Source organism: Lagopus muta, chromosome 4 (assembly GCF_023343835.1).
Source record: "Lagopus muta isolate bLagMut1 chromosome 4, bLagMut1 primary, whole genome shotgun sequence".
NCBI classification, from domain to species: Eukaryota; Metazoa; Chordata; class Aves; order Galliformes; family Phasianidae; genus Lagopus; species Lagopus muta.
In genome coordinates this window covers 45,007,285-45,033,244 of record NC_064436.1, presented here as the reverse complement: position 1 = coordinate 45,033,244, position 25,960 = coordinate 45,007,285, and the positions used below count along the sequence as shown (strand labels likewise).

Below are 25,960 nucleotides of genomic sequence, written 5' to 3'. Positions count from 1 at the left end.
CACTAACTTCTAGCTGGACTTTGATTCAACTTGCTGTGTAATTATATTAGCTTGTCTGTGGGGATGTTATGGGTCAGCTGTGCTAAAGTCGAGGTAAACATAATTAGCTGCTTTCCCTTTGCCCAGTAAGTTAGTCAGTTCTCTGTTACAAATATTAGACTGGCTTGGCATGATTTCCCCTTTGTAAATGCATGCTGACTATTCTCTATCATCTTCTTATCCTTTATGTTTTTGGATCAGTACTGGGACTGGTATTCCTTAGCATCTTCATTAGTGACATCGACAGTGAGGTTGAGTGCGCCCTCAGCTAGTTTGTGAATGACACCAAGCTGTGTGGTACAGTCAACACACCCAAGGGATGGGCTGCCATCCAAAGAGACCCAGACAGATATGAGAAGTGGGCCCAGGTGAGCATTATGAGATTTAACAAATTCAATTACACCTGGGTAGTGGCAACTATCAAGGCAAGCTACTCAAGAGATATACAACAGATAGCAAGCTAAATATGAGCTAGCAGTGTGCCCTTACAGCACAGAAAGCCAACTGTATCTTGGACTGCATCAAAAGAAGAGTGGTCAGCGGGTTGAGGTAGGTGATCCTGCCCCTCTGTTCCGTACTGGTGAGGCCTCACCTGGGTTACTGCATCCTCTTTTAGAGTCCTTGGTATAGGAGAGACATAGGCTTCTTGGAGCATGTCCAGAGGGGGGGCCACAAAAATGATCAAAGGGATGGAACACAGGCTGACAGAGCTGGGGCTGTTCAGCCTGGAGAAGAGAAGGCTCTGAGGAAACCTAATAGCTGCCTTTCAGTATCTAAAGGAGGAATGTAAGGAAGAAGGAGACAGATTCTAGCAGGGTCTGTTGTGATAAGGCAAGGTTATAATGAAGAAGCTTTTTACTGAAATTGTGCTGAGGTACTGGAGCAGGTTGCCCAGGGAGGTGGTGGATGCCCTGTCCTTGGAGACATTCATGATCAGGGTGGATGGTGCTCTGAGCAACCTGGTCTAGCTGTAGATGTCTCTGTTTGTTGCAGAGGAATCAGACTAGATGACCTTTAAGAGTCCCTTTGAAATAAAATGATTATAAAATCTATGAAATGGTTTCCAGAGAGATTTTCTTGATCACGTTCCTAAGGCTGTGAATTGTTACTATGTAACTCACCTGCAGTTGCAAAGCTCAGTTAATAGGTTTGATAGGTATGTGGTCCTATATGTTTTCAGAATCACCTAAATTCTGAAATTTCTAGTGTCTGTATTTTTACAAAATTCTCCGAGTAAATTTCATGGAGGTTAAATTGAAATTTATCTTGCAGGCAGGGAATGGGAGGATGGAGAGAAGATGAATAAGTAAAAGTTCCGTAGAGTATTGCAAGCAATGAGGCTTGGAGGGATTGAGGAAAGAATTTGTTTGGGAATCCTACAAAGATTTTATGCTTGGAATGAATGCAAGACTGTTTTTCCAGTTTGCATAGAGTTTTCTCCTGTAAGAGCTGCCATCAGAAAGATGTTAAACATTCCTCGTTAATGCTTAACTGATTTTTATTTGCATATATATCTTTGAGTAACAAAACATTGAAGGGTGACACAAAACCAGTGTCTGTACAAAGGTATGGGTAGGCTGCATAAGACTTTGTTCTTTGAAGTTATTTACTTCTACTTTGGTTTATCAAGAGTATGGATAGACCACAGGAATGTGGGAGGCTATTTGTCTTCAGTGGGACAGCTCCTTACCAGGAGTGGATCTGGAGGGCATGCTGTTGGTTCTGTGTGGGCAGCTGACATACTGACTACCAGAGAAAGAAATTGAAAATCTCTCTGAGGATGCCTTAAAGTAATGCTTGCTCTAATAGATAATTCTCATTTCCTTGCTAATCAAGGAGGACAAAGTAATTAATGCAACATAGATACTTGTGAGCTGTTTTTTTCCTTCAATCTTTCCTTCAAATCTTTCTTCTCTTTTTAGATATGGGGAAATCAGACAAGAATCTGGGTAGGCAAAATGGAAATAATGTATAGGTAATGCTGTTCTGTTGTTTCTATCTACTGAATATACTCAGAAGTTGTAATTCTATGTAGCATTTGTAAAATCTGATGTCATGTGTCACTTGAGACTGCTAGTTGGTCAGACTGTATGAAACTCCATGCTTACCAGAAAATGCCTGAAACACAGTCTGGCTTAACTACTTTTATTTGTGCTCACTGATGCTATTTTGAAAGTGTTCTTAGGGAGTTAGTATTAGACAGTAGCTAGATGATATACAACTCTGTAGTGTGAGGAATCAGCAGAAGTTGTGTGTTATATTGCGTTTTTGTTGTTGTTAATATGTTTGAAACAGGCATACCCTGTAGACATTGCTTAATTTTGTTTTTTAGGACACCTAGTTATCTTCATTCAATGCAGTCCTACTGTTGTCATTATTACCATGCTTGCACACCTCTAATTTAATGCATCTTTTAAGGAAATCTATCATATTTGTTTCACGTGGTTAATTGCTGCTTTTGTCCTAGCAACAGATGAAAGAATTGTTGTTATGTGAAAGACGGGACAAGAGGTTGCTTTAATTCTTTCTCCAGTGTCCATAAACCTAAGAGTAATTTTGGAAATCTCATTCCAGTTTAAGAGCTCTCTCTGCTGATTCTCATCTTGTAATAATGCTTAATGTTTTGATTGCTTAATATCTTGGTAAAGCACCCACAGTATGTATGAATGTATTAGGATATAATGTATTCTTCTAACTGTTGAACATCCAGATGTCTGATTTCAGTTGTGATGGGTAGTTTATCTGCTTTGGCTTGGTAGCATTGGCACTTCTCTTCTTCTGTGGAAAGATTTTTGTCTTGCAGTTTTATAATCAGTTGTGTTTTGGCATCCAATTTGTATTTTTCCAAGAGACATGGTTTGTACTGATCACACATCATGAGTGAAGGAAGACTCAAAGTACATTTTGAGCTTTTGTGGGATGCTTATACAAGCAGATTTTTTTTTTTTTTTTCTGGAAGGCAGTTTTGGTACAACATGTCACTTACTGGACAAAATCTTTAGCTGTCACTACTTGTAATACTGTGGGAATTATCTGTTTTTTTTCTTTTCATTAAGTGTTACTGCCTCCTTTCTGGATCCCTATGTATTTCCCCTCTTTTTGGGAGACATTCTGGAATATTTTTCTCTTGTATCTGAGCATCCTCAGAGGATGGTGTTTCTTTATGACTTCAGAGAATCATGCTACCATTTATCTCTAGTATATTAGATCACTTGGGAATTTTTGTAATAATTGCTTATATAGCCCAATGTGCTATCTTGTTTATGTTAATAGTTCTTTTCATCATCTCTTAATCACAGTTTAGGATTTGACTGTACAAGACTGCTCTGAAACTATTTGCTAATTTACCTTTGTTTTGCTGTGTGAGTGAAATTTTGTGTTCTCAAAAATCATACCGTGGTGTGGTATGATGCTAACTTTTTATTGAAAAGTTATGTAAGCAGCTGTAAGGCTTCTGGAATGGATTATGCCCTCTCATGCACATCCCATTAGATACACTAGTGTATTCCTTTGTCTTTTATTGTTGGTCTAAACCAGATGTAATCACTAGGATTTGCTTATCCAGCATGATCATCACTAAATAGAGTTTAGCTAACATGACCATTTTGGTTGTTGCTGCCTTTGGCAAAAGTGATGTTAATCTTGAAGAAATCAGGCTGACGCCTACTGCTGAGCCTGGCCTTGGCTGCTTCTTGCATCCTTGATTTGCTTGTTTGTCTCTATTTTTTCCTATTCCTTTTCGATAGAATGTTTGTTCTTATTTGTAATATCAAATGAGATTAGAGGCTCAAGTCACTATTAATGTTGCCTAGTGTTCACTCTGAGCAGTTCACTATTCACGGTTAAGGTTTTTAATTCTTCCTTTGGAAGCCTAAATCATAAATGACTTGGATTTAACCCACATATAACAAAATGAAAGGAAAAAGTAAGCTTAACTACCACTGCTTCTCCCATTCGGTAGTTTTAGTTTCCTTCAAAGCATGGCTACCCAATTCATTCAGTGGCAGTGGAACTCCTTGTAAAGCCAATATGCAGATGGGAGAAAAATGTTATCAATGAAAAAGATACACACTAAAGTTAGAAGTCAGCTTCCTCTTCTTTCTTTGAATCTGACTGTCTGCCATGCTTTCTGCTATTGTTCTGGGGGTTTTCTGGTAGTGTTTATCTTTTTTTTTTTTTTTCTTTTTTCTTTTTCCCGTCAAAAGAAAGCCCTGCCTTTGACACAGATAGAGTCAGGATTCTATTGCATGTTTCAGAAAATCATGCCCAGCAAGTGCATGTTGCCTTACTACTTGATTATTTCCTTGAAAACCTTTCTGCTTAGGTGGAAAAAATGGATACATAATTTGTCCAGCTGATTAGCTTTGCCATCAAGATCATGCTCTAGGGATAAGCAGGGCTTAGGAAAGGCCACAGAGGAGCGTTTGTGCAAGAGCTGCTTTTTAATATGTAGATGATGTGTCACAGAAGGATACACTTTGGGGAGGAGCTAACTGAGAGCTTGATATACCAGCTGATCTTTGATGTTAAGCTCTAATCTAAACTAAATCTCTCAATGTTTTGAGGTTCACTAATTTCTGAAATAGTATTTATTGCTTTTTGGAATGTTTGAATGAATACATTAGTAAAGATTTAATAGAGGAAGTGATAGCCTTTTTTTAAACTTCATGCACAGTATAGTTGAACTACAATGTTAGCTTTTATTTCCTTGATAACTTCATAATTATGCTTTCTTTGGCATTTGAATTTTGCGTCTGTCAGTTATATCTTGCATATTAATTGCTAACAAGGATGTGACAGAGTGAAATCCAGAGCATATCTGAATTAAATTTGGCATTGCTGCAACAGGAAGGAACCAGTTAATGTCCTTGCATAATGCTTGTGTAATAGATTAGATTCTCTGCCTGACTATTCTAGTTGTCTCTGCTGGTATATAAAAAGCTTGCCACCTTGCTAGTACTCAATTAGCTCATTCACCACTAGTAAACTAGTTTTCCAGCTTACAGTAGAAAATCACTTCCAATCTTCTAATTGGTTTATGCATATAATCTTTTCCACACACTAACAGTGCAAAAGTTGACTGGTTAACAGAATCAGAGAATTAAACTGGATGGGTGGGGGGGGGGGGGGAGAGGTGTATGGAAAAAAACATGAATAAATATTAAATTCAAGCTATCTGGAAAACATGTAGGGTAATAGTACCCTGTATTACTCCTTCGGTCCTTTTCAGTTATTTAAGAAAACAGGTAAACTTCATTATAAATGATATGAGATTCTAATCAAGTAACGGGTAACTTTTTTATTTTTTGAGGTGTACAATTGCTTTCAAACTATCAAACCTACTGTGTCACATGTATGGCATTAATATTTTACCTTATGTTCTTTGCAATGTTTTTAAAAGGTTCAAATAGGCATTAGTTATTACTTGTTATTTGTTTTTAATAGGAAGTTATGTAACATAGAATTTGTAACTTCTGTTGAGGAGGAAATATTAATCTATCTTCAGAAAGCACACTTACTGATATCACAACGATGCTCAGATCAGGATCAGTGAGAAAATATTTTGTGTATCCTCTTTTATGCCATTGATGATGATAACCCTTTAGGATTTTTTTCTGGAAGAAAAACATAAACAGCGCAGTCCTCTTTATGGACCTACTACACAGGAATTCTAGAAAGAGACTTTCTTTGGGTCTTTAGTGGTCATTGTCCAGGCAGAGCCAAGACTGCATGGGTCCTCTCAGCACAGAAGCTGTGAATATTAGTGGCGGAAGCAGTGTGTCTGACAAGGAATATCCTGAGACAGGATGTATGCCTTCCAAGCTTCAGCTGTTTCTCCAGCCTTTCTTACTAGTCCTTATGACAACAAAAAATTCAGCAATGCCTCTTCTGGTATACAGACAAATGGTAGTGGTTCATCTTAAAAGCAGCTTTGAGAAGGGAAGGCAGCCCTGGTGGCTGTCTCTCCACAGCTGTATCTGGACGGTGCCCTTGACCACATTACCTGAATTGGTCCCTAACTGAGGCAACCTCTGAGAAAGGAGTATGCCCTTAGGACACTTTCAGAGAGATGTAAATATGCAGGTAGTAGAACATTTCCAATGATTAATATCCTTTTTTTTTCTTTTTTTTTGTGCAGAACCCCACCCCAGTACAGCAGTTTTCAGCATGAATTCCATGTTCAGTTCATGTTTGCAAAACACTGAGGTAGGTTTCTGGATGTGATGGAGTATGCCCATCACCATCAGCAGGAAGATTAGGACAACAGTGAACTTGTGAGTGACTAGCAGTTCAGTTCTGCTGATAAATATGAAAGAAGGTATTTGAAAGATCATTTTCTTCAAACTGTAAGTCCAAAGCTGACAGCAGAATCTGAGGCTTTATGTATTAGCAACCAAAAAGCTTTCTAGAAATAAGCCACCATTATGCAGACATTCATATCAGATACTAGGAAAGATTAGATGTCCTCCTGCAGTGCAAAAGTGAGTCATGAATTCTTTTTCAAGGTCACACCTTGCTCCATCTGATACTACTGTACAAAATATTGCCAATATGATAGATCTTGAAATGCATATGTCTTTCGTAATACTTGTCATAAGGAAGAGGTCAGATGGGATTTTATGAGTCTGTATTCTGCCAAGCGTGAAGATCTCTTCAAACTGACAGGAAGATTTTTGGTCTGCCAGATCTTTTTGGAAGATTCCAAATCCTCTTGTACTGTCATACTTATTCTTGATTTATCATAGCTTAGCAGACTTTCTTCTTTCAAGAATGCATACTTTTGTTTCTAACATGAAAGTTTGTTAAAATTGTACAGTAAGTTATATATAAATATTAATTGAAATTAGTGCTAGAAAAGCAATAAGTTTGCAAATTCATGATGCAGAGAATTCTGTGATTCTTTCAGATTGTACAGAATGACAATCTTTCTGGTTTTTTATTCTGCATTATCATGCTGTTGTCATTTTCAGACATTTGCTTGGATGCAAGTCAAAATAGAAACACATGGATATCTGTCATTTAATGTCTGTACCCTGAAGAAAGGGATTGGCACCCATGATGTTTTTCAGAGTCTCTTGAGAAGGAGTGACTTAGTGTCTTTTATGCCCACAGTTACTATTTCTCTTCATAAAAGTAGCTACTGTTTGTGACAGGCAGAGATTTGCTTGAGATTCTTTATGGAATCCTAATGAAGAATTTCAAGCAAAGTTCAATATATCACAAATAGAAACCAAAAGAAAACTAAGACATATTGGATCTTATGAGAAGGTTTTCTCTGAAAAAGTACATACTTAACCAGTTAAGATGGTTTTATTTGAATGAAGGTTTCTATAACAAACTGCCATCAAACCTGGCATGGAAATTACATCTTTGCTTGATACTCAGTCTTTGAAATTGCTCCACGAGAGTCTTACCAATTAATTATTTGCCTCTTCTCTTGTGCTTCCTCCCTCTTCTGTCATATGCAGATAAGGGAAAATGTGGCTCAACACCACTGTACGTGTGTGTGTGAAATACTCTGTCAACTAGTCTCAAGTTCCTTTATGACTAGCTGTTATTAGATTTGTTTTTGTATAAAAAAATATTTTGATTAAACTGATTTTGGATGTCAGTGACTTATTTTGCATAGATTGTCACATTTCTCAGGACTCTGTGGAAGAATAATTAAAAAATGGTCACCAATGCTTCTGGCTTGCTCAGTAGTTACTTTTGGACCAGCAGTGTCTGTCCCATCGCACATAAACTTTCATTTCTTTGTGTATCTAAAACTTTTAACTTCCATCCAAATCCTCATGTATACTTAGGAGGAACTCATTACAGTCTGTAAAGAATTTTTGACTCTTTTCCTCTTTCCGTTTTAATGTTTGGGTAGCTAACTGTATTCTTAACAAGGTGTTTGTAGATCTGCAAGGCCCAATGCAGACTTAGTGTACTGCAGTTAGAGCATCAAATCAAATGGATTACTTTCCCAATGTAAATAGTTAAATCAGTTTTCACATATTCATAACTTACCTTAGGTAACAGTAAATCTGTAGAGATCACATTTCTACAACTATGATAAAAAGAATGAAGATGGAAGCTTTTCTTTTTTTTTTCTTTTTCTTTTTTTTTTTTTTTTTTTCCCAAGGTGTAATAGGCAAATGAGTTTATTTCCCCCCTCCTGGTACCCTCTGCAGAAATGAGAACCATTAGCAACATGTGATAGCTGGAATATTTGGCACTTTCATTACTGTTCATGGTGTTGAAGGCTTTTTTATTATGCTGAACTTGTCAATAGGATTTCTAGCTGTGAGTTTGGTGTATGTTCAGATAAGTAACTATCTAATAAGTAAGTAAGTAATTAAACTATTTTTATATAATTACTTAATTCTTAGTGTGTCACAATGAGCTTGAGTTGCACATGTAAGAAAATAGCTTTAATCACACTTGAAAATAAATTCATTTTAAATTCAGTGCTTCAGATATTTATAGAAGGGCCAGGGCAAGTTTACGGTGCAAAGGAGGTATTCTTAAGACGGTTTAGCTTGATAGTGATTAAAGGATTACAAATGCTTAGAAATGTGTACAAATGACATTCTGTGTCTGTTTCAAATTTTATTCTAAATTGAAAGTATATGTGTGTGTGTAAATATGCACTTAAGTGTTTCCTGGAATTTGAACAACGAAATGCTTCATTTTGTGCTTTTTATTTGCTTACACTGAAACAATTTACTGTGTATTTAACCAGTACCATTAAGTTAAAAACAAAGGCTACTGAATCTGCTGACCCTACTAGAAATTTGTATGTTGCTCCAACTTCTCAGGCACAACATAGATCTCTCTTGGGCAGTAATATTGACTTGTTTATTTTGTTTGCAAGGTAAATAGCAACAGGTTCACTTCAACACAAAGAAAATACCTTTTGCTGAGGAATGTCTTTTCTCCTTCTCCCCCCGACTCAGGGGATGTTGCCCTGTAGCTGAAAATATGACTTTAATAATGGTACTCACAGTATTTTGTGCTGATTCCAGATCGTTACAAGGTTAGTTTTCTTAGTCAAGGAAGAAAAAAAAACAAAACTTTTGATTAATCTACGTGCACAGATGTGCATCTTATGAATTTCCTGCTGTAACTTCAGAAAGAGGATATAATCAAAGAGGAGGAGAGAGCCTTATAACGAACTTATGTGGCTTGATGGTGGCAGTTATTCCAGAAGCAGGAATCCCTCTCGCTGCCATGAAGAGAGCACTCCGTGTTTCCAGTTTCTGTGCCGGTGCTGCCATCCGCTGGCGTTCGGAGGTCAGTGGCGATTGCCGTCCCCTCTGCCACCGCGGGGGCCAGCGGCAGGCGTCTCTGCTCCGAGAGCTCCGGCAAGCCACCTCTAGTCTGTGCTTTACTACCTTTTTTGACAGTGTTATATATCTGTGCTTATGATATTTCATTTGCAACATGCTTATTATTCAAATCTGTTCATTTCAATTGCATGGTATTTTATGTTTACACATCTGTGTGAAAAACCTACTAGTTGCTGCATATCAAGAAATCCACCCTGGAGCATAGCTGCCTTAATCTCTCCAAACTCCAGGGCAAACATGAGTTTGAAAGCACGTAATGGAGGTAACACGTTTCCAAACTGAAGTGAAAGTATTGGAAAATCAGGGTACATTGGTACAGATCATCCTGCCAGTGTGTCCCGCTGTTTGGAGGCTGAACGAGATCTGGCTGGGCACTGGCCTCATTGCAGCACAGGGACACTTAGAAACATTTCAGGCTTTAACTGTGCCCAGGGATTTTGGTTAGGGTGCATATGATATAATACTAGGATGTGCTTCTTTTTAAATTTCAGCATGTATGGGAGTTTTGTAACTTTTTATAGTTCATCTGTCACATATAACTTTCTTTTTTAAAAGTTTATCTAGGCTAAGATACAAGCTATATTGAAGAATGAAGTACTAGATGTCATAATAATTAACAGCTAGGGTTTAATTAGAAATCTTCTACTTTATTGCAGTCAGTGTTTCAGCTGTTGTGTCTTTATCAAATTTCAGAATCATACCTTCTATCTCAGACAGGCTTATGTTACACGTCTGCAGAACTCTCTTGTTATATGAATTGTTACAGGAAGAGGCAGTCATGAAGGCACACAGTAGATTTTTTTTCTGGAAACTAAGAAGGAATATTTCTATACAAGTGAAGAATAGGAAATCTAATTTTCTGCAGAAAGACTCTATTTTCACAGAATCACAGAATCACCCGGGTTGGAAGGGACCCCAAGGATCATGTAGTTCCAACCCCCCTGCCTAGCAGGGCCACCAAACGTACACATTCAGATCAGGTTGCCCAGGACCCCGTCCAACCTGGCCTTAAGCACGTCCAAGGACGGGGCATCCACAACCTCCCTGGGCAGCCCGTTCCAGGGCCTAACCACTCTCCTAGTAAAGAACTTCCCCCTAACATCCAACCTAAATCTTCCCTCCTTCAACTTAAAACCATTTCCCCTAGTCCTGCTGTCGTCAGCCCTTTTGAAGAGTTTACTCCCCTCCTGGGTGTAGGTTCCCTTCAGGTATTGATAGGCTGCAATGAGGTCACCCCGCAGCCTTCTCTTCTCCAGGCTGAACAAGCCCAACTCCCTCAGCCTGTCCTCATAGGGGAGGTGCTCCAGCCCCCTGATCATCTTAGTCGCCCTCCTCTGGACCCTTTCCAAAATCTCAATGTCTTTCTTGTACTGAGGGCTCCACACCTGGACACAGTACTCCAGGTGGGGCCTCACAAGAGCCGAGTAGAGAGGGACAATCACCTCCCTGTCCCTGCTGGCCACCCCTCTCCTGATGGAGCCCAGGAGAGGCTGGGCTCATTTTCTTTGAAGCTTTGATCTAATAAGGAATAGAATGATAATGGGATACAAATCTGTGAGCAAGTCCTTTTTTCTTGAAGGAGCTTGCTTCAGGAATGAGGTTATTGTCCTTTATCTTCATTTCTGGAAGATAACTAAAGTAGAGGTGAAGGCGAGTGGATAAATTATTGAATTTTTCATTTGATGGAAATTACATTTTCAGTTTCTACTGAAATGAGCTCTTTGGCCTCATTTTTAGTGTATCATAGCAAGAGTTCTGAATTTTCACAGAGTATGGAGAGTATGTGATGGGTTCTGACTTGCTGCTCTCTGAAAGAAGTTTTTCAGGTTCTGGGTTGTTTAATGTGTTACATCTCAGTACAAAAGACTGGAACTTGTATAATCACACAAAGTACTGCTGATAGAACAGACTTCTCATGTAGATTTATGGTGTGTACTGCTGTGGCTGGTGCAGAGATGTGATGGAGATGGGGACAGGAGGGCTTGGCAGTCCCCAGGCCAACTGTGGATGTACCAGCAGGAGAGGACAGCCGAGGAGCCACATGCATATCAGAGGGTATTTTGGGGTGCTGGGTCACACCATACCCATAACACAAGCTGTGGTTGGAAGACAGACAGATGCAGTACGTCTTGAACAGATGTAGGCTTGTTGTTATTTAAAAAAGGAAGAAGCCACTCACAGGGAAATAAGAGGCAAAAAAAAAAAAAAAGAAAAAAAAAGCTAACAGCTGCAAGCTCTTCCTAGTTTGCTGATGGGGAAAACTGCAGTTTGGCTTTTCTTCCACGATGTGGTGCTGGGAAAGCCACTGACTGTAGTGATGTGGGATCCCTCCGATGACACAGGCTGAAAGGGCAGAGATCCATCTCTGGTGGCACAGCTGGTGGTGTTCATTGCTCTGCTGCATTGTGACCTACCCTTTTCTGAGGTCTGATAACGTAGCCATGAATAGGCTACAAAGGAAAATTATTCGGTTTTTTTTTTTTTTTCCGACTATTCTTTTTCTTGAGCATTGTCTTCTTCTGCAAAAGATTATTCAATTATGTTACATGTCCCTGGGAAAAGGCTGGTTGGTGGTCACAATGCTAATATGTTGGTTTTTTTTTTTCTCTCTCTTCTTTTTTTTTTTTTTTTTTTTTTTTTTTTTTTTTTTGTAAAAACAGTAAATCAATAAATCTAAACTAGGAAGAGTTTAAAAGTTGCAGGATATTGGCTTAAATATTTCTGGCAGCTTTACCACTTTATGATCTTGTTTTTCTTTTTTCTCTTTTTTTCTTTTTCCCCTTTCAGCAACAGTGACGTTTTTTGGCTGCTGCCATTTTGTTTGTTCTCCATCAGCTGGAGGCTGTGGCTTTACACATGGCTTTACCTGTTGCTGATCTAGATACCAGTCCTGATGCCCTCTCAGCCTGGCATTACCACCTCCTTGCTGACAGTGACCACCCTAATTGTTTTTTCTGCTATGATAGCAGTTTACTTGATGTTTCTGTTTGCTAAAAGTTTGTATTTAAGATGATCTATTTAATGATAGGTTTTACTGTACATTCTTTGTGCCACTCTTCTGCTTTCAAATTTGGCATAATTGATAGAATAATGAAACATCTGAAATTGGAAGGGACACACAAGGATTATCCAAGTCCGACTTCTGGCTTTGTGCAGGACCACCCAAAATTCAAACTGAGCAAACAGAAAATTCTGACAATGGTGTGCAAATGATACTTGGCAGATCTGTTTTAGAGAGTGGCAAGACAAGCAGCCATACTGAGCAGAACTGAGATAATTGTAATGTCAGCAGCAGGCTGAGGGGCTGATTATATAGTAATTGACAGTAGGAAACCCTATATTGTATATTTCTTGTGCATTTACTACTATGACTTCTTTTTTTTTTTTTTTCCCCACACCAATATTCTGTTCTAGCTAAGGCTAACTTTTGGCAAAGGAACATTGCAGCTCTTTACAGGAATTTGTTCGCTGTTGGAGTGTCAGAGTTGACATTTGTTCAGTGCCAGAAGTTGCCATCCAGTTGCGGGACATTTTGTGATTCTGCAGTCTTGTGGGCTGGGTATTGGATAATTTCTGACTGCAGAAAACAGAGGCTCCCTAAGCACATCATAGTGCTGATGCACTGGTATTGTCTTTGAGGAACACAGGCATAGACTATTATTTACAGCTTTGTAATGTGTGATATCTTTTCATCTCATGCATGCAACAAATAGAATTTGAATACGGACAGCTGATATTTCACATCAAGGTAGAGAGTTGTGATAAGGAAAAAATGCACCAAGAACAGTTATGTAAGGTAGCATAATATTCTTTCCCTGCTCTTCCCCGTGCTTATCTCTAACATTCTTTATCCAACCTCATAAATTTTCTCAGAAAGAGTTAGTAGAAATACTAGTACACATAAAAATTATTAACTTGTCTGTAGACCTTCCTACCTCTTTTCCTGACTAAGGAATAACCAGAATGTTTGCCTCAGTTTGTGTAGAATTCCAGGACATTACACGAATGCTCTGAACAAATTCTAGAAACTTTTGTACGTTTCCAGGATTTGTTTTTCTTCTTTTCTTTTGAGAACATGCTTGTAGGCTCAGAATGTCAGATCTGGGAATCCAAAAGAATGTTACTGAGAGAATGAGGATTCATTTGGAGATCAGCATGGTTACTGGATTCTGTAAAACAGAAGTGCCTTTCTGATAAAACTTGAGTTGGTATATGAGATGTATCTCATTGATTAAGTTTCAACCAGTAGACATTTTGATTTTACTGGTAGCATTACAGTTTAATCTAACTGCAGATATACTGCACCTGTAACTTACAAGATAGTTTTGTCTTAAATAATTTAGCAGGATCTAAGTCACAAATATAACTAGGTTACCTATTTTTCCAAGCATTTTTAAAGTTATTTATCTGTTGTGCTTTCTGATTGATTTACACCTGTTGTTTAGCTATAAGAACGTGTATGTCTTTCAAGTTAGCTAAATACAGCATGAAAATACTAACTCATCTTCATCTTATCACTGACAAATGCATTACTGCCCAAAATAGCATGTGCTGATAATGGCGTTTGATCATTAGTATGAAATTCAGAAAAACACATCTATCAGAATACCTGATAACAAATGTTGACAATTTTTATTGCTTTCTAACATTTTTATTTCAAACATTTGATTTGCACAGTCTGTTCCAGAGCTCAGTAACAATGCTGAGACTGGAACAGGTTAGCTGCTAATCTGATTGCCACTAAAATATTCTAAAGTTGATTGAGCACTAAAGCAATTTCATACTTTTCAGACTACTTTGGCTGTCAGAGCAATATTTTTCTTCATGCTTTGCTATTCTTCCACTTTTTCATACTAGGCTCAAAATGGATCGAATGTCATATGGGCTTCTGTTTTTTTTGGTTTTTTTTTTTGTTTGCTTTTTGTTGTTTTGTTTTTTTTTTAATATATATTTTTAAGGTAAATTATTTTTTTTTAGTCAATTAGCTTTTCAACCTTGTAGGTCAAATACTGCATCAGATGTATGCTTTCAGCTATTTTAATATCAGGAGAGGAAAAAAAAAAAAACAGCAATCAAAAATTGCTGTTGATTAGGAAGTATGAATTCTGTAAATGCTTTCAGAGTTTAATAATGATCTGAAAGTATTTCCAATTGGTCTTTTGGCACTCGAAATTGCTTTGGAATCCTGCCAGTATTTCAGAGCTTCAGTGATTCTGAGCAATTCGATGTTGTGGGCCAGTTTTAACATCTAAAAATTACTGTGAGTGGCTTGTTCATCTGTGCGCATATTCAAGCGATATACCATGTCCTGAATGTTTTCCTTCAGCATCATAAAAAGTAGAAATCTCTACAGTAGCTTTTTAACATTGATTAAAATTCATGTTAGTAGCCATAGCAGGGGAAAGTTTTGTCTGCTAGATTAGACCTACTACCAAATCATTCCTGGGCCATTCTGTCTTTCTGCAGATATACTTCCTTTTAAGGATGATGCTTCAACAGTAATTGCCTTAATATATTTACCCACTGCTTGTGCTATCCCCAAGCTAATTTGGCATTAGATAGCGCTTCATCTTGAATGCTATTTGGAAGGAAGCACAGGTTGGATCAGGGCATGGTGGGTTTAAACCAATCAAGTAAACTGATCAAATACATCCAGTGGGAAACAGCATGTAATAAAGCAAACACATTTGTTTGCTACAGATTAGATTTTTCTTCCACTAAAATTAAAAAAAAATCACAGGAAAAATATTGATGCTGTTGGTACATTATTATTTTGTTTCAATTAAAAACAATTTCTCACAGTGACAGGAGCAATTGTTCTTTTAGGTGAACACTTTTCCTGATCATAGAATCATAGAGTGGCTTGGGACTCCAAGCATCATCAAGTCCAACCCCCACCGCCCTGGACAGCCCCTTCCAGCACTTGACCACTCTTTCAGAGAAGATTTCCAGCTTCCAATCTGAATCTCCCCTGGTGCAACTTGAGGCCATTCCTTCTATTCCTACTGCTAGTTCATTTTGAGCAAAGGGGGATAGCCTGCTCCTATACTTTTAAGACCTCCTTCTTGAAGAGCAGACAGCCTTCCTGGACCCCTTTACTCTTCAGGACTGAATCCCAAGGGACTCTTCCTAACAGAGTCCTGAACAGTTCAAAGTCCACCCTCCCAAAATCCAAGTTACGGTTTTGCTCATCCCCCTCCTGACTGCACCAAGAGTAGAAAACTCTACCATTTAGTGGTCACTCTGTCCAGATCAGCTCCCAGCATCTGCATCTCCCACCAGTTCTTCTCTGTTTGTGAACAGCAGGTCTAGCAGGGCATGTCTCCTGGTTGGCTCTCTTAACAGCTGCATCAGAAAGTTTTCCTCCATGCACTCTATAAATTTCCTAGACTGCTTCTTTTGTGCTATACGTATTTTCAGCATATATATCAGGGAAGTTGAAATCCCTCCTGAGAATGAAGGCTGACAATCACGCAGCTTCTGCCAGTTGTTTGTAGAATGCTTTTTTTGTCTCTTCATCCTATTTAGGCTGTCTATAACAGATTCCCACCAAGATGTCTGCCTGGTTGGCCCTCCCCCAATTTTTTACCCATACAGATCTAACCTTATTCCTAGCTCTGAGCTCAATGACAACAAAATGCTCTCTAACACAAAGAGCCATGCCACCACCCCTCCTTCCTTGCCTATCTCTTCTGAAGAGCTTATAACCATCTATAGCAGCACTCCAGTCATGGGACCAATCCCACATTTGCATAATGGCAGCTAAGTCATAGTTTTCCTGCTGCACAGTGGCTTCCAGCTTTTCCTGTTTGTTGCCCATTGGTGTAAGTGCTCTTCAGCTGAGCCCCTGGAATCACCCCCAGTGCTGTCATTGCTCTCCTGGGTTCAGCTCTAATGGGCCTGGTTTTATCCCCTTCCTCCTGTGTTGTTTTTTTCTTTAAGGAGATCCCAATACTCCTGAGAATTAAAAACAGTAATAATTTTGTCAGCAAAGCTGTCATTCATAGTGGCATAAGAAACATGGAAGTTAGTATTATCAGGAACAAAAACTTGAGCGTTCTGGAAATAGGGGCTATTGTTAATAATAATAAGTGATCATGATCTTGAAAATACTTAGATATAAACTGTGTTACAATAGGCACATTATTCTGTATAAGATAATAAATACATGCGTTGACTATTTGCAGTCAAGCTGGCTGTGGGCCTTTCTGTGTGGAAAGTGTGATTTATTTCTGTTGATTTTTAGTGCTTCTGGTTTTGGTCATCATGCTAACAGAAGATATAATTTAAACTGAGACACTGATTGCTTTACTAAGCTGATATAAGGATCAGTATCTTATACCAAAGTCTATTAAAAGGCATTAAATTTATGGGCAGCATCTACAAATTCCATGTAAAACCAATAACGAGAAGAGTGATGTTGAGTGAACTGACGCAGGAATTGTGCTAAAAATGTCTAGCATGTTCTTCATGCCAAAGGTTGCTGTGTTGCACTTAGAAACGAGTTATACTATTTTTCCAGTTCTAGAATTTCAAATATAGCTTCAGTTTAGTTTTCTATGCTATGTTTCTATTTTTGAAATATTTACATATATGCTCCTGAAATGGTTCAGTTATGTGTGATATAGACATACGCAGAAAAGGAGAGCTGCTTCTCTTATTCTCTTTGAAGTTATCTGTAAAATAAGGTTTTTTTGCTTCTTCAGTCATAGAATCATAGAATTGCTTGGGTTGAAAAGGACCACAGTGATCATCTAGTTTCAACTCCCTTGCTATTTGCAGGGTCACCAGCCACCAGACCAGGCTGCCCAGAGCCACATCCAGCCTGGCCTTGAATGCCTCCAGGGATGGGGCATCCACAACCTCCTCGGGTTACCTGTTTCAGTGTGCCACCACCTTCTGTGTGCAAAACTTCCTCCTAATATCTAACCCAAACCTCCTGTGTTAGTTTAAAACCATTCCACCTTGTCCTATTACTATCCACCCTTGTAATCAGCCATTCCCCCTCTTATTTATATGCTCCTTTCAAATATTAGAAGACCACAATGAAGTCTCCTCAGAGCTTTCTCTTCTCCAAGCTAGGCAAGCCCAGTTCCCTCAACATTTCTTCATAGGAGAGGTGCTCCAGCCCTCTGATCATGTTAGTGGTTCCTCTCTGGATCTGTTCCAAGAGCTCTGCATCTTTCTTGTGCTGGGTTCCCCAGGCCTGGACACAGTACTCCAAATGGGGCCTCACAAGAGCTGAGTAGAGGGAGACAATCACCTCACTCTCCCTGCTGGCTGCTTCTTTTTTTAATGCATCCCAGAACACAGTTGGCCTTCCGGGCTGCAAGTGTGTGCTGCTGGCTCATGTCCAGCTTCTCATCCACCAGGACCACCAAATCCTTCTCCGCAGGGCTGCTCTGAAGGGTTTCTTCTCTCAGTCTGTATAAACACCTGGGATTGTCCTGATCCAAGTGCAGCACCCTACACTTGGCCTTCTTGAACCTCATTAACTTCTCATGGGCCCACTTCTCCAGTTTGTCCAGGTCCCTCTGGATGGCTTCCCTTCCCTCCAATGTATTGACTGCACCACTCAGCAGATTGTTTTGCACTGTTTTATGTTGCAGAACATACTGAAAATTGCAATCAAAAAAGCTATACGTTGTAGGTAGTACAAAACTATATTTTAAGATCATCCCTTACAGTGAAGTTCATTTAGGCATAGACTGTGATTCATAAAACACACCATGCTCTGTGGAAAATAAGGTTCCTCGATGTATTGGATACTGTGCTAAAAGCAGGCAAATAAGAAACTGATGCATCAAACATTATCAGCTTTACATTATTTTGAAGCAAAATTCAGGCCAAGCATGTCATCTCTGTCAAGAAAAATGCAGTCATATTTGTTAAGAGTAATGTCCCCATTTATTGACAGTAGAGGAGAAAAAAATCTGTTTTCTTCTACATAAGAAGAAAAACTCATTTTTGATACTAATAATTTCAGTCAATACACTGAAAAAAATGTCATTTGTTATGATAATCTAGCAAGAGCACAGTTTCAGAGGAATTGGCAGCTGGGGGCAGCAGAAACAAGGCAGGAATGGAATTGCAATTTGTATGCTTTTATGAATGCATTTTGATGTTACCTATCCTTAAAATTGTAGAGCAGTGTTCTTTCCCACCTTCCTCTCACTGAAGTAATATCTGGAAGGGACTCCTTAATTTAATGAATTTTATCATAACATACCTGTGTGCTTTTATCAAAGACGTATTCCTCTCTGCTAGGATTACCATTGCCTTTTAGAGAAAAGGACCTGTTTTCCAGTAGGGAACTACAGTCCTCCAGTACCTACTGTTCAGACTCATTGATCTGCTGAAAGAGAGCATCTCTCATTTCCAGCTGTACCTTGCAAAATTAAGTGTATTCATACCAGCGAAGGTAAAAATAGATTTTAAATAGGTAACATGATAACATCTCTGGAAGAAAATAAAAAATAGTGAATATGGTGTTAATGATAGTATGGTAGTTTTCATTGACAAGACGGTTCATATCCACATAGAAAAATATTAATTCTGAATCTGACTGCCTACAGGTGGTGTACTTATGGGCTTTTTGTGCTTTTTCTACTAAAAGTGTGTGCCATCATGTAAGACTTATGTCATAGCTGCTAGAGCGGCATGTTTGTAAGATAATGCCTGAGTTATGGACTGCATGTGTGGAACACAATATGTAAGGACAGTAGAAATGCATTTAAGGTCTCCTGAGGATGAGTCTATTGGAATAGTGTTAGAGGACCGTATGGAAGAAACAGCCCTGATGTACTCTCATCCATACTATGTTTAGTTTGGAGTCCTGGGGAAAAAATAAAAAATAAAAACAAACACACCCAAAAAACCTATCTCTGGACTGCACACAAGCATTGTGTTAGAGGAACCAGTTAATTTGCTTTAAATTAGACCCTAAGCAGAACTCAGATGCATGCAGTATGAGTAATCAAAGGATGAGCTGAGTCCCTGTATCGTTTGATGATATGAAGGAACTCCATGTACTCCTCCAATTTTCTATTATGCATACATTTTAACTGTGAGAAATATCTCTAGTATCTTCTTTATATGTGGGTGCAAGGTCTGACTAATAACAAAAACCTGACAGAATAACACATATTTTCATGAAGACTAGGATATTTAAAAAAACAAAGCAAAGCAATCACATATATGCATATACGCATAGGGAATATTTTGAAAGATCAAAAGCTTGTTTTCTTCATAATGCTGTTGGGTGCTGAAATTGAAGCAATATATTTTTGTGTCAAAATATCACTCTGGCTCATTGCAGCATGAGTGGAAAAAAAAAACCAAAAACTGATTTACAGCAGAGTTGCTGGCCTGCAAGCTGTCTAATCTGAAGGAGTTATCCTTCCAACCTGATGGATAAATTTGTCTCAGACCTGTGTAACTTTGATCACTTCACTTATGCTGGCCACTTATTTCTGCAAGTTACTGCTGAGACTATCAATTTCCAGTAAATTATAAACTTGATTTTAGGAGTCCCAAAACTCATAGCAAGCCACAGTTCTTAAAATGTTGCCAGTCTTGATTTAGAAAATAAACAATGTAGCAGCAGCTTTTACTTTTATATAGAAATAATATAAAAACAGAATAATCAACTCTTTTATGTTTGCATGTATAGCAACTCGTATTATATCATTATATAATACACATTTTGTTGACCCTGCCCATGGCAGGGGGTTTGAAACTAAATGATCTTTGATTCCATGATAAATCATATTCTATGAATCATAGAATCATAGAATCACCAAGGTTGGAAAAGACCTAAAAGATCATCCAGTCCAACCGCTCACCTATTCCCAATAGCTCCTACTAAACCATGTCCCTCAACACAACATCCAGCCTTTCCTTGAACACCCCCAGGCTCGGTGACTCCACCACCTCCCTGGGCAGTCCATTCCAGTGCCTGACCACCCTTTCTGAAGTAATACTTCCTCATGTCCAGCCTGAATCTCCCCTGCCGTAGCTTGAAGCCATTCCCTCTGGTCCTATCACTAATGACACGAGGGAAGAGGCCGACCCCCAGCTCACTACAACCTCCCTTCAGGAAGTTATAGAGAGCAATGAGGTCTCCCCTGAGCCTCCTCTTCATCATATCAGGCTATGATAACTCCCAGTAACATGTATGTATTTGTAGTAGAGTATGATAAAAAATAAACAAAAAGAACTAAGTATAAGCATAAAATAATCAGCTTTTACATAGCATTTTAATTTTATTTAATAGGAAGTATTGAAAATACTTAAATTTACTCTGAATTAAAATGTGGTCAGATTTTTTATATGCCTTCATTTCCTGTGAAGTGGAAATGTGAAGAGCTGATCAGCTCTATTTTTAGGAGAACTTTGTAAGCAATTAGATGTCAGACAAATTAGTAGATCTTGTTTTCAAAAAAAAAAAAAAAAAATCAGAAAAGAAAGTTGTGACTGTATTTCTGAAACTAGTTTCTGTATGTGTTTGTACGTATTTGTAGTCAATTTTCTCTTGTCAATCATCTTTATGCATATGTAATTTTGTTTTTCTTGATCGCTTCCTCCCCCCTCTTTTCCTCATAGATAGTAAGTATAAAAAAAATTGTTTTCTTACCTACTTACCACGATTTGTACAGGAGTAACCATGCTAAAACTGAAGTCAGAATCCTGAGTTATTGGGTTGAAATTACTTAGAATTTCTATGTAATATTCAAGTGTACATGTGACTATCTAAACATTATTCTGCTAAAACCTTCTGTTCTGAATGATTACCTATTAGCCTGCAAATGATTTACAAAGTTTGACCTTTCTGCTTCAGCTTAGATAATTATATTGAAAAAGATGTGACTGTGCAGTTTCCTTCTTATTATAGACAATGTCAGAATGGGTTAGGAGATTCCTACTTACCTGCCTTCAAATTCTTATTAGAGGGAATTTAAATCTCATAAAACTTCTAACTATTATTTCAAATTATAATTTAACTTTGTCTCTAATATAAAATGATAACAGCACCTTAGTCCTGTAAAGTGAAGACATGTCTGATTAGTGTTTTTACGTTAGTTCAGTAAACATGCACCTATGAACTCATGCAAAAACATCCGTAGGCTTGCCTCTGCTGATCTTGCTATTGCTATTACACTGAAAGAGTAATATGAGCTCCAAGAGGAGCACTGCATGAAATACAGAGAATGGAAATGGAACTTGGCTCTACTTGCAGTGTTCTATGTACATTTTAAAAAAAAAAAAAAAAAAAAAAGCCAGTGTGCTGAGGATTTATTAGCTATCATTTGTTGCCAACAGAGAAGTCATATTTTTCATCTCCCTCAAGCCAAATAGGACAACCCTTTGTCTTCATCTGACAAACCATGGTATTCTGGTATAATCTACAGTAGTGTGTTTTACTGAACGTAATTTCTGCTGGTATTTTTTTTTCCCCCCAGATCTGTGCTGTACATTTATTCTTTAAAACAGAAAATGTCTCTCTCAGAAAGACATAAAGAACATGTCAGTTGATTAACAACTTGGAAGTATATCAAGAACATCCATTTTTCATACACAGGGTAAACTCTTGCCAGGAAAATTTAATAAAGTAATTTGAATCTGCTGAAGCAAAAGAATGTTGATAATGTTGAATAATGTTGGATACAATCAGCATTTTTAGCCAACGTATAATACTGGCAGCTTGTTTTTTTTGTTTTTTTTTTTTTTTGTTTTTTTTTCTCTAGATAAAACAGAAGATTTGGACTTAAGTATTTAAATGTTTTATATGTGCCTACATTTATGGAAAAAGAAAAAAGGGGAAAAACACTGAAAATGAGCAGCTCATTAACTTTCTCATTTTTTTTTTGTTTCTCTGTTTATTAGTTTTAAGACATCACATGATGATTAAAAAGAAATTGATCCCTACGGTATCTTGCAATGCATCTTAGTTTTTGTTTGCATTCCGTCATTCTCTATTTTCCTCTGGAATAACAGAACTACATTACAGAAATTTCCTGTCATATAGAATTCTCTGGCAAATGCTTTATCACCAGATAATACTAACTCATAAAAATCAAAAGCTTTTTCTGAAAGAGGATTGTACTACTGCATTGTTTTCTAGACTTGTTAAATTTTCAATTCCTTTACAATATTACTACTATGAAAAGTGATTTTATATTATAATGAAAAATGGTCAAGCCTCAGATGTTTATTTTAACATTAAGGCCACTTTCAGGATTAGCTTGAAGTTTCCAGTTGGTCTGACAGATTTAGCTATGTATCTTGCTGGTCACGAAATTGTCAATGAAATTATTGTTGCAGTCATATTTCTGTTTTAGCCATTCTGCACCTCTGCAGTAATGATTTGGTTGAGGAATGGTGTATGTAAATGTTTTCAATGAAGCTTTGTTGTAGTGGTCCAATAAAATCATGGCAGTTAAGATGTTTGACAACCATGAACAATGAAGAATAAGTTTAGACCTGCTAAATTTTCACAACTGATGTAAGAGTCAGTGGCCAACAGGGACAGGGAGGTGATTGCCCCCCTCTACTCTGCTCTTGTGAGGCCCCATCTGGAGTACTGTGTCCAGGTCTGGGGCCCCCACCACAAGTAAGACAGTGAGCTGTTGAAGAGGGTCTAGAGAAGGGCCACAAAGATGAACAGAGAGCTGGAGCCCTACAAAGACATGCTGAGGGAGCTGGGCTTGTTCAGCCTGGAGAAAAAAGCCTGCGGGGTGACGTCATTGCAGCCTTTCAATACCTAAAGGGAGCCTACAAACAGGAGGGAAGTTGAAAGGGTTGATAACTGCAGGACAAGGAGAAATGGTTTTAAGTTGAAGAAGGGAAGATTTAGGTTGGAGTCAGGGGGAAGCTCTTTACAATGAGGGTGGTGAGGTGCTCAAGCAGGCTGCCCAGAGAGGTTGTGGATGCCCCATCCCTGGAGGTGTTCAAGGCCAGGTTGGATGGGGATATGGGCAGCCTGATTTAAGTATTAAATGTGGAGTTTGGTGGCCCTGCCTGTGGTGGTAGGGTTGGAGATTCAGGATCCTTGAGGTCCATTCCAACCTGGGCAATTCTGTGAGTCAGTCAAATATTCAGATGATATTAATAACAGCTGTGTTGACTTACTTGGCATGTACTGGCATTACATGAGTATCTCAAAGAACAACAATATCTTAAAATTCCATTCACTACTATGAGTAGTAACTAATAAATAGTTTTTTCTGATCTAAGGTGAGTATGTTTGAGCAGCTGCTGCCAATAATAATATACTAATTTAAATGCTGTACTAACTGCTGGAAGTTCTGTAAGGATATTATGATGGTGTGTGCTTTTCTTTGGGCATGAGCGAACTGTAAAGCCTCACACCTAAGATATATTTCATCTTGTGTACAGATTTTGTCTGGTAAGGCTAAATTAAGTGCAGGAGCTGTTCAGAAAGCAAAATGAGGTATGATGTTTTCATCACATCCTTTCCAATGAAAAACATGTTCAGAAATGTAGGAATTGGCCATACAAGAGAAATTCACAGTTGTCTGTTAGTGTACGGAGGGGTTGCTTTCCTTTGTGTAAACAAGCAGCTGAAATGTACGGAGTTTCACCTTGGGATGGGTAATGGGCCATTTGAGAGTTTGTAGGTGAAGATTAGAGAACAGAGCAATGTGGATGACACTGCAGTGAGTGTCTGCTAGAGACCACCTAATCAGGAAGGAGTTAATAAGATTTTCTTTACATAACTGGAAAAAGCTTCATGTTTTCAGGCCCACTGTGATGATCTGGAAGAAGGTTGTGTAGCAGTGTACAAGCAATACTGGGGGTTTCTGGAATAAATTGACAACAACTTCCTAGCAGAACTGATCAAGGTGAAAGTGGGGGAAGGTGCTTTGCAGAGATGTGAAACCTAGGAGCAGCCTTGGGGAAACTGAACACAAAATGGTGAAGTTCAAAATCATGAGGAAAGGAAGCAAGGGAAGTAACAGGAACACAAACCTGGACTTCAGAAAAGCTGATTTTTGACTGATTTTCAGGGACTTGCTTGGAGAAATTCATTGGGTTTTGGAGAGAAGACAGGTCCAGGAGAGTTCTCTCAGTACAGAAGGATTGGGTTAGGGAGAATTTAAACCGCTTGGGTGTACAATATATGGAAACTCATAGGATGCATTTTAAAGTGCTGTGGGATGTGGCCAGTATCGCTGTTTGGAAGCTTAGGGTGATCTGAGGATATTCCTGAGGGCAGAGAGAAAGGAAACACCACTATTCTCTTCCAGAAGAGCAAGAGAATTGACTTCAGCTCAGTTTCTGGGAAGATTATGGAACTCCTAACCCTGGAGACCATTTCTGAGTTAAAGTAAGGACAAGAAGGTGACTGGCAGTAGCTAGCATGGCTTTACAAAGTAGGAAGCACACCTGACAAAACTCATAGCATTCTATAACAGAATGACTAGCTCCGAGGACAAAGAGAAAGCAGAGAATCTTGTTTATCTTTATCAGGACTTTGGGACTGTCTTCCATAATATCCTTATAATGAAGCTTATGAAATATAAACTCAGTAAGTGGAAAGTTAGGTTGACTGAAAAATGGCTCAACTGTCAAGGTCATCAGGTCACAAAGCCTGTCTAGAGGCCAATTGTTTGTTATATAACCCAGGGGTTGATTCTGAGGTTAATACTATTTTAGTATCTTCATTTCTGGAGGATGTGACAGCACCTAAGCAAGTTTACATGCAAACAAACTTGGGATGAATGTCTGAAATACCATACAGTTGTGCTGCTGTTCAGATGGTCCTCACTAGGTTGGAGAAATGGACCTAGATGAATCATCTGAAGTTCATTAAAGGGAACTGTAAAACCCTAGACCTAGAGTGGAATAACTCCAAGTGCCAGTATGCACCAGGGGACTGACCAGCTAGAAAGGCCCTTGTGGTTCCAATGGACAAGAAGCTGACCATGAACCAGTAATCTCAGGCTTTATTTCAAAAACAATTGTCCACGAATCAAGCGAGGCAATCCTTCCCTTCTGCAGAACACTAGTGAGGCCACACCTGGAGTACTGTATCCAGTTCTGGGCTCACCAGTGTAAGAGAGACATGGAACTACTGGTGAGAGCACAACGAAAGACTATGACTATGATGAAGGGGTTGATGCATCTCTGTTCCAAGCAAAGGCTGAGAGAGCTGGAAATGTTTAGCACTTGAACAGATTGCCCAGAGATGGTGTGCATTCTTATCTGATGAGATATTTGAAATGGAACTGGACTCAATCCCGAGTAAGCTGCTCTAGCTGACCCTACTTTGGCAGGGATGTTGGACTAGATGGTCTCTTGAGGTCCCTTCCAACTACAAACATTTTGTTATTCTGTGACAGTTCTGCTACTGGAAATGGGTAACATAGCACTGTACAGTCACATGAAGAGTGAATGCATTAATAGATATTTTAAATATGGATACTGCTTGCTTCACTGTTCTAAAACTTCAACACATTTCCAGACTCATATCTTTTGCCGAGAACTCTCCTTTGGGAGACAAATTGTAACCAACTTAGTGTGCAAAGTCTTCCAGCACAATGTTTGAATCCTTACCAGCCTCA

General features: G+C 38.6%; 1 protein-coding gene across 14 annotated transcripts in view; it reads left to right on the top strand.

Moving 5' to 3' along the window:
- TRMT9B (tRNA methyltransferase 9B (putative)) overlaps positions 1 to 25,960 on the top strand; it is a 107,781-nt gene that overhangs the window by 25,101 nt on the left and 56,720 nt on the right. The window contains exon 1 of one of the 14 annotated variants that reach the window (XM_048943029.1): positions 6,175 to 6,246. The exons of the other annotated variants lie outside the window; for them this stretch is intronic. The gene's annotated coding sequence lies outside the window, so the exon portion shown is untranslated. Of the gene's footprint in view, positions 1 to 6,174; positions 6,247 to 25,960 lie in introns of those variants that run through there. 14 annotated transcript variants of the gene reach the window in all.